The sequence below is a fragment of the Gastrolobium bilobum genome, unplaced genomic scaffold (genome assembly GCF_033153095.1).
Source record: "Gastrolobium bilobum isolate Gb01-03AN ecotype WA unplaced genomic scaffold, APGP_CSIRO_Gbil_v1 utg153444, whole genome shotgun sequence".
Taxonomy (NCBI): Eukaryota; Viridiplantae; Streptophyta; class Magnoliopsida; order Fabales; family Fabaceae; genus Gastrolobium; species Gastrolobium bilobum.
Window position 1 is genome coordinate 20,086 of NW_026897633.1, and position 10,367 is coordinate 30,452.

At 38.3% G+C, this 10,367-nt stretch overlaps 1 pseudogene; it reads left to right on the forward strand.

The window, feature by feature from the left end:
* The first annotated feature begins 7,408 nt into the window (after positions 1-7,408).
* LOC133308850 (hydroquinone glucosyltransferase-like) lies at positions 7,409-8,995 on the forward strand (annotated as a pseudogene).
* The last annotated feature ends 1,372 nt before the right edge of the window (positions 8,996-10,367 follow it).

The window sequence follows — 10,367 nt, forward strand, 5'->3', positions numbered from 1 at the left end:
CAAAACTAACATTTCGAAGGCTTAGCATAAAACATTTTCTCCTTCAGCACTTGCAACACAATCTTCAAGTGCTCAGCATGCTCCTTCTCCGTCTTGGAGTAAATCAAGATGTCATCAATAAAGACAATCACAAACTGATCCAGGTACGGCTGGAAAATCATGTTCATGTAATCCATGAACACTGCGGGTGCATTTGTGAGTCCAAAAGGAATCACCAAATACTCATAGTGATCGTATCTCGAACGAAACGCGGTCTTCGGGACGGTTTCCGACTGCACCCGAATCTGATGGTATCCGGACCGGAGATCGATCTTCGAATACACACAAGCACCCTTCAGTTGATCCATCAGATCATCAATGCACGGAAGGGGATACTTGTTCTTGATTGTCACCTTGTTCAGCTGCCTGTAGTCGGTGCACAATCGCATAGTTTCGTCTTTCTTCTTCACAAAAATGACCGGTGCTCCCCATGGAGACACACTCGGTCGAATGAAGCCTTTCCCAGAAAGGTCCTCAATGTGCTTCTTCAGCTCAGCCAACTCTGGTGGCGACATCCGATATGGAGCCAATGAAACGGGCCTCACACCAGACAATAAGTCAATGGAGAACTCAATCTCCCTAAGCGGCGGAAACTCAGGGATGTCCTCAGGAAATACCTCGAGGAACTCCCTCACCACAGGAATGCCAGTGATATCCTCCTGTGTCCCACTCACCAAACCTCCCAACATCACATAGCCAAATGCCCCTGCTCTCAAGGCCCTCATAGTCTACAGGACTGAAATGAAAGGTGAGGAACTGACTGTGGACCCACACGGAGACATCACCACTCTCTTGGCATAACAATCAATCAAATCACAGTTCCTGGACAACCAATCCATGCCTAGAATAATCTCAAGGTTGGCCATCAGTAATCCTATCAGATCCACCGAGAACTCACGGCTATCCCACTGAAACGCCACATCGCGATGAACAGTGGAGGAATCACACCTTTCTCCGGTGGCGGTGGTCACCCGCAACGGTGGAGAAAGAACATACATGGGCAACTCAAGCCCCACAGCAATCGGGGTAGCAATGAAAGAATGCGTAGCCCCGGAGTCAAACAACACATCCACAGAAGATCCACCAATGGAAACAGTACCTCTAACCAGGTTCAGAGCTCTGTCCGACTGCTGACGATCCAAAGTATACACTCGCCCCGTGGCAGGTGGCACCTCTGGTGCCGCTGAAGGTGAAAGGGGAACCATCCGCAATAGAACTGCCTGAACTGCTGCAGCTCTCGCCGTCGATGACAGACACTCTCTAGCATAATGGCCCTCCTTGCCACACTGGAAACAGATCGTCTGACCGGTAGCACACGGCCCCAAATGAACCTTCCCACAACCCAAGCATCTGGGAGTAGGAGGTCTCGCTGAACTCCCCTGAGTAAAACTCCTCTTGAACTGACTAGGCGCCTGCCTAGCAGCCAACTGCTTCCCTTTGCCTTTGCCAGCAAACTTCCTGTCCTTTCAGGAAGTGGAACTACCAGTTACCTTCGTCTCAGCCACCTTGGCCCTCTTGGCCTTACTCGAGTTACAGATTTCCTCGATGTCCCGACACTGCTGCACCAGTGTCCCAAAGTCTCTAGAAGCAGACCCCGCAAGGTAACCAGCAATATCCTCACTAAGTCCCCTGTGGAACTTAGCAGCCAAGAATACAGGAGTAGGTCTCTCCATCCGGAAGTGCGCAAACTTTACTAGCTCATTGAACTTGGCTAGGTACTCGTCAACAGACAGCGAGCCCTGAACCAACCTGTCGAACTCTCCCTGTTTCCTCTCCTGTGCATCATAGGGAAAGTATCTGCCCAAAAAGCAGTCCTCAAAGAATGGCCATGTCATAACATGACCCTGCATCTCGAACGCATGAGAGGTGTTCATCCACCACTCATGGGCATCACCCTCCAACATGTAGGTAGTGAACATCAGCTTCTGTGGGTCGGTACACTGCATGACCCGAAAGATATTCTCTAGCGCCTGTAGCCATCTCGCCGCAGCAATAGGATCATAAGACCCATCAAAGGAAGGTGGCTTATGCTTACGGAAAGCATTCAGCCGGTGATCAATCACATCTCTATCCTCCGAAGGCATCGGGAAGGCCTGCATCGCCCCAGTCAGGTGGCTGCCATCTCCCATATGGCTCTGACTGTCATCCTGTAGACTGGGTGGAGGTGGAGGCGGTGGTGGCGGTGGAGGTGGTGGCGGCGGGAACTGACCAACAGCAGGACCAACTCTCATCTCCTCCAACATGACCCTCATCATAGTCATATTCGCCAAACTGTTCGCCTCAAGAGCATCCTCTGTGGCCTTCTGGTTCGCTGCTCTAGCAGCGTCCATAATTGCCACGTTGGCCAATCTAGTAGCCTTCTGCATCTCAGCCAATGCAGTCAGGATTGGGTCGGGTTGACCCTCAGCAGTCTCTCGTGTTCTCCTGCATCCTACCATGACTCTGCACAAGTTACACAAATTATGAGTTGATCAGGCCCACACAATGTGATCACATATGCATCATCATAATAAAACTCGACGGAGCAAAGACACAAGACAGACACAACCAAGCATCCTAATCATTGGAATACATACAGGCTTTTCTCTTGAACCATTGCTCTGATACCATAAAATGTAACACCCCGTATATATCCGGTAATGTTATCATATCATCGTATTAAGCTGCGCTTAATTAAAAAAATGCGGAATATCTTTTTCTTTTCATTTAAGACGTCATTATCATTACCAACTTGCTTAATTAATCATTTAAATAAAACCATGCATGTATGTAAATTGCAAAAGACAGCTAACTGAATACCTCCTTAATTAAAATAACAGATATAAGTCTCTAGTCACTGAACTACAAACCGTAGACCGGACAACCTACTAAGTTATACAACTCAACTCAAAGTACTAACATAAAGTGGCATGGACAAACCCCATGCTCACCCAAATAAGGCATCGAGCCCCACATAAGTCTCAACCTCAACAACATAATAATAAGGCGGAAAACATAAACCGCATCCAATCCAGACATGTCAGCATAGATATAACAGCAATAATCATCAACTAAGCTCTGGCCTCCTGCCGCCAGAGGCATCAGTCCCCATATTACCTGAACCTGAAATAAGCGCCCCTAAACGTGGGGTGAGATCTCTAAACAAGAAATCTCAGTAAGACAAGGGGTCCTCAAGGATCTTCCACCCCAAGCTCACTTACTTGTGCAATATAAGTTCTAAAAGAAGTACTTCAATATCAGTTCCAAAATCAGTGCAATGCAACAAATATTCATGTCATGTGTGTTATAACTATTCTACTGATCATATAAATGCAGGAATACGTCTATTACCCACATAAATACCAGCCCATGCTGTACCCGCCCACAGGAATACCCCATGGCTTCCTGTTTAGGCGGAACACCACGTACATATCATATAGCATTTGCACTTAACAGTTCAATAGAATTTCAGCAAAACAATACATGAAAACACATCATGCATATAACCATCCCCCCATGGAGTATGGTGGAACAGACAATGGCTAAACCGAGGACACGAAAGCTTACCTTGCAAGCTAGCTATCCAAGCCAAGAGTCCACAATACCTCAGAGTCCACAAACAGCAAGATCCCAATCTGTTTGGACCAACAATATTATCAATATTTATGCACAACAAGCATATGATTCAAAAACAACGCCCTTAATCACTTGATTCTGACTTAGTTTAATTACTACAGAAGTCCACATAAGTTGATCATGGGTCCACCAACCAGAAATGACAATCTGTATGACAGTGCCTTCACTGTTCTTCGAAATCCAGAATATCCGAATATTCCTCGGGGACATATCCGGATATCAATATCCGGATATCACTCTGTCAATATCCGGATATCAAAATCCAGATATCCAGATTCCCAAATCCGGATATCAATATCCGGATATGCATATCCGCATATTAATATCCGGATATTTCGCGACAGAATGTAGTTTCTGCATTTCGCGAAGATATCCATCAAAGGTTCATCTTTTACCACTTCAAAACGTTCAAGACTCCATTTTTAGGTACATTAAGGTTCATACTCAGATTACATACTTGTTTAACTTATTAAACATGCCAAGACATCAACTTTAACCCATTAAACTCATGATCAAAGGTAATAACACTTACCCAAGGTTCAAACAGCCAACCAAAGGTGCTCTTGGAGCTCACATGACAACTCCAAGGTACTGACTTTGAAGGGAACGAAAATGGACCAACAAAATGAGTTCTTCCTTCACAAAAGAAGCTACTTGGAGCTTCTACAACTAAGAACAAGGCTCCAACAACTCAAAACAAGGAAACTCAGTTTACTCCCCAACCCTCAGTGGCTGGAAGTTCTGAATATAACCCACAACTCCTCACAATGCCAACTCTCAAGTGTATAGAGGCTTAAAGATGAAGAGAAATGAGAAGAAAGGTGCAAACTTGGGAGATTTTCAAGCCAAAGAGGTTAAGAAGTGAAGGTGGCAGCAGCTGGCCCCAAAACACACGTATAGTGGCTGAAGAATCAGTCTAGGGTTTAGTGCCAAGCACTATATATAGGCAGTTAAGTCATAAACACACAGTATTATTGTTATTTACTACGCTTAGCATTTTAATTCCAAACTCAGGATTCTTATCCTACTCATTTTTACAAGATTTATCATATTTTTATTTTATTTTTCGCAGCACCTTTCCAGTACGCGCTTTTCATAGCCAGTATCAGTTTCTAGCACCAGTTCTCATTATTTTAACTTGAAACTTGTTTTACTAGTCCTATTTAATATTCTATTAATTATTATGCACTTATTATGATTTTCCGGGATACTTTTTCGGTACGCATTTATACCGAGTAGCAGAACCGGTATCTGCGCTTTTCGTCCGAAAAGCGACTTTTTGCATTATTACTCACTTACCATAATTATTTAAGTCTCATAGTAAGTATTAAGGTCAATTAAGGAATTATTTCCTAATTTCACATAATTAATTAATTAACTCTCTTAATTAACGGTGTGGGTTCTTACAACGACCACCTAGCGTTTGGTCGAATACGGCGCGTCTACTCGCGCAATCGCGGAGTATCAACCCGTTCAACTTGAGTTTATTGGGTTAATCAACCTAACCATTAAATCTAATGGTTAATCTCTTTCCCAAGAACGCAATCGCGTATCTCATATTGAACACCCACAATCGCGCGATGTCAAACCGAGTTGGAAAGAGAAACAATTTTTTTTCAAAATGAGGCGCAGGTCCTCAGGATTCAACCATGGAATCCTCAACCCTTGAGTTGATTAAAGAAAAGAGAAGATAAAAAAGACAAAAATTATATTAATTTCAAAACTGTAAAATTCAAATTCAAACGAAAGATGATCCATAAGGTCCCTACTCTTGCCCTTTTAACCCCTAATCAAGCTGGCCTTCCGACTCTACAAATCCAACTCAAAATAAAATAAAACATTAAAACATGGTCTTGGGCCCTAAACACATTGGATTCTGATTTAATTTACAAGTCCAAATGTCAAAATAAATTTCCAGCAAAAGACGTCCATCTTGGGCTCAGGTTTCGACTATCTTCCCGTCCGAATTGGACTTCAGTGGCGAAAATAGAGATTGTAGCCCTTTCTGTTAGCTGCAAAAAGAAACAAGAACGGAGTCAATCGGACATCTGTAGAGTGAGATATGGCCAAAATACGAAATTAGTGTAAATCTGAAAAATTCTGATGAAAATCAATTAAATCCAATTAAAATCTAGAATTCTAATTTAACCCAAAAGACCTTTATTTAATTCAATTAAATTTTAAAAATATTAATCAAGAGTAATGAATACGTGTAACAAAATATGTGTTATCATCTATTAATTTAATAATAAATTTGACCAAATTTTTTTTTTTTGGTATGCAATTTGACCAAAATTTTAATCCAACAAATTTTGTAAAAATTGAACCAATACGATTAAAAAACCCAAAATAATTTACTTTCAAGCATACCAACAATTGAAGGTACCAGAATCATTCAATTCCAAACCATATGTGAAGGCACGATCCATTGATAAGTATAATTGATTCTGACATATGTTGTTTCAATCTTACCGGTCTCTATGATATACGGACACTAAGTGGGATATGAGACACGACACGATACGCCGACACGTTAATTCTAGAAATGATATATTTTGACACGTTGGGACACGCTTTGATATTAAATAATATTTTAAGATATATAATATAATTTATATTTAATACATATAACAATCCATAATAAGTCATATAATCAATTAAATATTCAAATTTTATAACATAAATATAAAAGAATTATTTTTCGTATCTTCTTAATTTTTTATGTCAAATTTCAAAACAGAAAAAAATAGATTTATAAATGATTTTTTTTTTAGTTAATAAACAAAAATTAAGACAAAAAAAAAACGTGTCGAAGTATTGACCACGTGTCGAAAAAATGTGTCGGAGCGTGTTGAAGAGCTGACTATGTGTCCCAAAATATTGATCGTGTGTCAGACGTGTGTCGAAATGTATCGAAACATGTCAACGTCTGACACACATATTTTTTATTTTTTTTTAAAAGCAGTGTCGGGATATCAACTCTTACCACTTTCAAGTTTCAACACTAACAATAGGATACATTTTTGGATAACAAATTCAAAGGAGTTAGGTGTGCTGTCGCTTCTACTGTAAGCAACATTTCTATATTGTTTTGTGAAAAATATTATTCTCATTTTACATAAGATAACTTTTCTCATATTATCTTATTTTAATTTTTACTTTTCATTTCTTTTTATCCAATAGTAAGATCCATTCATTTTCTTTCTATAACGTAAGATAACTATCTTTTGTAAAAAATAATAATAAAATTCATCGTTTTAAGGGAAAAAGTTTTGATGGATTCTACTGCAAATTTTTTAATGTTATCAAAAAAAAAAAAAAATTACCCGTGTTTTAATTATGAGTTTTATAATTCTCATTTTACATGAAAATTACAATTTTTCTACACACCTTTCGATTTCCGTGCTGACATGGGTCTTATATATAATTTTTTCTAACACATGGGTCCTACATACTTTTTATCTCTACAACATGAGATTTTAATTCTCCTTCAACATGAGAATTATAAAAACCTTTAATTATATGGATAGCAATAAATTGATAACGCAAGAGCTTACGTCACATTTTTTCTTTCTCAACTTCATCCATACATTCATTCATTCCCTCGTTAAAAAATAGTACTAACAAAATTGCAAGTGTCGTTATTACAAAAAAAAAAATAAAAAAAAATTGCAAGTGTCATGCCTCAAAAGCGCACTTATAAATCCATCTTAATGCAAATAGTGAACTATCAAAATATTGTGTCTCTACATCATATATGATGGAGGAAAAGTCAAGGATTGCCGTGGTTTCAAGCCCTGGAGTGAGCCATTTGATCCCGCTCGTTGAGTTTTCCAAGAGACTAGTTTTACAATACCATGAATTCCATGTCACACTCCTCATTCCAACACATGAAAGCCATTCTAGATGCTCTTCCACCAAACATAGACTTCACTATTCTTCCTCAAGTGAACATCGAAGACCTTCCTCTTGATCTTCCCCCTTCATCACAAATCAGACACACAGTGAAACACTCTCTTCCATTTCTTCATGAAGCACTTAGCTCATTAAGTTCCCACACTCACCTGGTTGCTTTAGTTTTAGACCTATTCTCATATGATGCAATTGATGTAGCTAAGCAATTCAACCTCTTGTCTTATGTTTTCTTTGCTTCAGGAGCTACAACACTCTCATTTTTTCTTTCTTTTCCCAAGCTTGAAGAGAGTATTTTTTCCTCTGAGTTCTTGGACTTAACAAAAACTGTGAATGTTCCAGGTTGTGTTATACCCTTCAAGGTCAAAGATATTCCGGACCCATTTCTCTATGAAAGATCAAGTGAAACCTACAAATTATTTGTTAGTGTGTGTGAGAGATTATGGTTGGTTGATGGTATCATGGTGAATAGCTTCACAGATTTGGAAGCAGAGGTTATAAGAGCTATGCAAGAGAAAGAATCCAATAGAGATTGCCCTTGTGTCTATCCTATTGGACCCATCATTCAAAATGATTCAAGTAATAAGGTAAATGAGTCAGTGTGTTTAAGATGGTTGGAGAATCAACCACCAAATTCTGTTTTGTATGTGGCTTTTGGGAGTGGTGGAACACTCCCTCATGACCAATTCAATGAGATTGCATATGGATTAGAACTTAGTGGCCACAAGTTTTTGTGGGTTGCGAGAGCTCCAAATAATTCAACTAGTTCTGCTTATCTTAGTGGACAAAAGGAGGACCCACTACATTATTTACCACAAGGTTTTTTGGACAGAACCAAAGGTCAAGGCTTAGTGGTTCCATCACGGGCACCTCAAATTGAAGTCCTTGGTCATGGTTCCACAGGTGGTTTCTTGAGTCATTGTGGTTGGAACTCAATTCTAGAGAGTGTGGTTCATGGGGTGCCCATGATTGCTTGGCCACTATTTGCTGAGCAAAGAATGAATGCAGTATTGCTCACAGATGTGCTCAAAGTGGCTGTGAGGCCAAAGGTTGATGAAAGTGGCATAGTAAAAGGAGAGGAAATTGCTACTGTTATTAAGAGAGTCATGGAAGGACACGAAAGCTTGGAAATGCACAAAAGAATCAAAGAATTGAGTGATGGTGCTGTTGCTGCACTGAGTGAACATGGTTCCTCTAATTTGGCACTCTCTAGTCTAGCAATGAAATGGCAAAATATTTGAGTAGCATCTAGCTAGAAATTATTAATAATGTATTCAGGTGTCTTAAAGTGTCTTTTTATACCTGTCTTTTATATCTTTTTCTTCTCATTTTGGAAAATTTTAATGAGTTTTTTTTTTATCTCATGATTGAATTTTTTTTTCTCTCTTCCATTTATATTTCAAAAGTACTTCTGTTCATTTCTTAGGAACTCAATCTTCACCCTCAAACCAGCTATTTTAATTTATATTTTAGGACTTGAAGCTCCAATGATCTTAATTTATATTTTTTTTCATATTGGATGAGAAGTGTTAAAGGTTTGTTTCAATGACTATTTTGATTTCTATGAGCTTATTATGTTAATAACCTTTTATTTTATCTAACATTGAATTCTAATTTAATGATATTGTTCTTATATGTGTTTTTATATGAAAATATCTCAATAAAAGAACCTAGTAACCTTCTTGTTTTCTTGCATTTTGGTCAACTTCTCCGGCTAAGTAAAAGCAACAAAACAGAGGACCCTGATGCCTAGGCCCAGGAGGAAACTGGTAAGGTTTTCCGCCATGTCATTGTTGACATAAGATGGACCACATCTGCTTGGTGGTCCCCTAATATAGTACTAGAGGGTGAACCCAAAATCAAGAAAAAAAAAAAATAAAAAAAATAAATAAATAAATAAAAATATATATATATATATATATATATATATATATATATATATATATATATATATATATATATATATTATGAAAAGCTTGGATTAGCATGGATCGTTGGCTTGTCTTACTCTCAAGTCTATTATTTAGAAGATGCCAATTGTGCAAGATACAGACTCCAATTTTGTTTTTAAGATGTGATAGATTTTTTTTTTTTTTGATAACAATGTGATAGATTATTTTACCTATTATTTTTTGTCTATCTTTGTCTATCACTATCTAATATCATTAGATCAGAATTTCAATAGGAGAGAGAAATGATAAATGTAATTGGGATTCTGATCTAACGATGTTAGAGAGTGATAGACAAAGATAAGCAGAAAAAATGATAGGTAGAATAACTTATCCCTATTAACATTGATTTAACCAATAATAGAAAATTTTATGAGAATGGCAAAGGATGAATACATAATAAGATTTGAACAAATTTTAAAAAAAAATTCATACATAACGAAAAATAAAAATAAATATTGATAGGCTGAGCTCATGGTAAATTTATACTTCATTATTTTCATTTAAAGCATGAAGTGTGAATTATGGTGGATTAAGAGTTAGGTCCATATTTTTCAAGGGACGTAACATCTTAATTCATAAGAGCTTAAAGAGGTAATAATATTATGGATCAAAACTCAAAAACAGTCACAGAAGGTGTTCTTGCATGAGACTGCCAAAGGGAGATGCAAGTAAGGCAACTATGGCTTTAGAAATCAGCTTCTCCTTTGTTAAAGAGGAGGGATTTATAAAGGTGGAATAATATCTCTAATGATGAGAGAGAACGAAAATGAGTCAAAAATCATTAGCCAATACATCCGCTATTAAAAAACATGTGCTTATCCATAGAATGCTGACTAATTAGGCCTCAAC